The sequence below is a fragment of the Etheostoma spectabile genome, chromosome 18, assembly GCF_008692095.1.
Source record: "Etheostoma spectabile isolate EspeVRDwgs_2016 chromosome 18, UIUC_Espe_1.0, whole genome shotgun sequence".
In the NCBI taxonomy this organism is placed as follows: Eukaryota; Metazoa; Chordata; class Actinopteri; order Perciformes; family Percidae; genus Etheostoma; species Etheostoma spectabile.
The window spans coordinates 17,617,775-17,619,059 of record NC_045750.1 but is presented as its reverse complement, the minus strand read 5'-3'; the positions used below and the strand labels follow the sequence as shown (position 1 = coordinate 17,619,059).

General features: G+C 42.9%; 1 protein-coding gene across 3 annotated transcripts in view; it reads left to right on the top strand.

Annotated features, from left to right (window-relative positions):
• Window positions 1–1,285, top strand: part of rev3l (REV3 like, DNA directed polymerase zeta catalytic subunit) — a 90,105-nt gene that overhangs the window by 83,688 nt on the left and 5,132 nt on the right. The window lies entirely within an intron of this gene.

Below are 1,285 nucleotides of genomic sequence, written 5' to 3'. Positions count from 1 at the left end.
TCCTGCTCTGCCTTTGAGAAAATGAGGTCGATCTGGAATCTTGCTCCTTATAAGGTCATACTGCGTCCTGCTGCGTCGCAGGACATAGCAGGATGCAGCAGACATAGCAGGGCACTGCAGAGCATAGCAGGGTGCAACAAGCCATAGCATACACTTCCCTTCGTTCCTTGGGTCTTAGTCCGTCCCACCGAGGACACATTGGAAAGACGGAGGAAATCATGCAAGAAGAGACGAGGAAATGTGTCTTAGAGAGATGAGACATTCTTCCCTCTGAAGCGACACATGAATCCATCAGCTGTGTGGGCGGAGTTTGCAACTCCTTCAACTGCAACTTCCAGGAAGGCTGCTCTCTGTATCCTCGCCCATGAGCTGCATCTCATGTCTCTTAAATTGGACCCTGACTCCTCCAATTGCCTCCTTTTCTCACGTCTTAGTCCCTCCCACTGAGAAGGCTCGGGAGAGATGCAAGGAAATCATGAGAGGAGAGAGACAGCAAGCTAATATGTATTTAGAGGTATGAGACGTCCTAAACATGAATTTGTCAGCTGCTCTCGTGTTTCCTCGGCTATAGTTCCTTGTTGATCCCTCTGTGATACTTGCTCCTCGGGGCAGGAATAAGAGCTTTGAGACAGCCTTCGCAACCAGTTCAAGCAAGGAGCTGTCAAAAAGAGATCCAGCCATAGTCAGCACAACGCTCCAGGCTCACCAAACTCTTATCAAACTGTCAAAGTCGGCAGTTCTGATCAAATAAGAATTAAGATTCTGTTACTGTTTTGCATATTTCTTGCCTCAAAGGTCTTTACTGTTTAGCTGTAATTTGAGACAGTGTCTGACAATTGCATGTGGTGTTGAGCGCTTCGTTGTTTTGTTTCTCTGATTGGTTGCAGCTCTATTCATTTGCGTCCAAAGGCATTTTCTGTGGTGGGGGTCTGAATATAAAAGTTGAAACTGCATAACATTGTTAGCATTTAGCTCAGTAGTAGTAGAACAACCTCTACAATATATCATACATTTGCAAAAAATCTATATATTTATTAATACAACCATATATTGTACATACTGTACCTATATAGGAATGTTTGCATATCTATGCATATACAGTATATCCTGTGTGGTTATGTGCTTACACTCATACAGTAAAGCCTACAAATAAAAAGGGATGCTACGTACTACTTCTTTATTATGATGTCACACTCTATCACTCGAGTCCAAGGTACGAGTATATAGTTGGGTTTATAGTCCAGTTTCAAAAAAAGGGATACATTCAGACCCTAAAAAAAAAAAA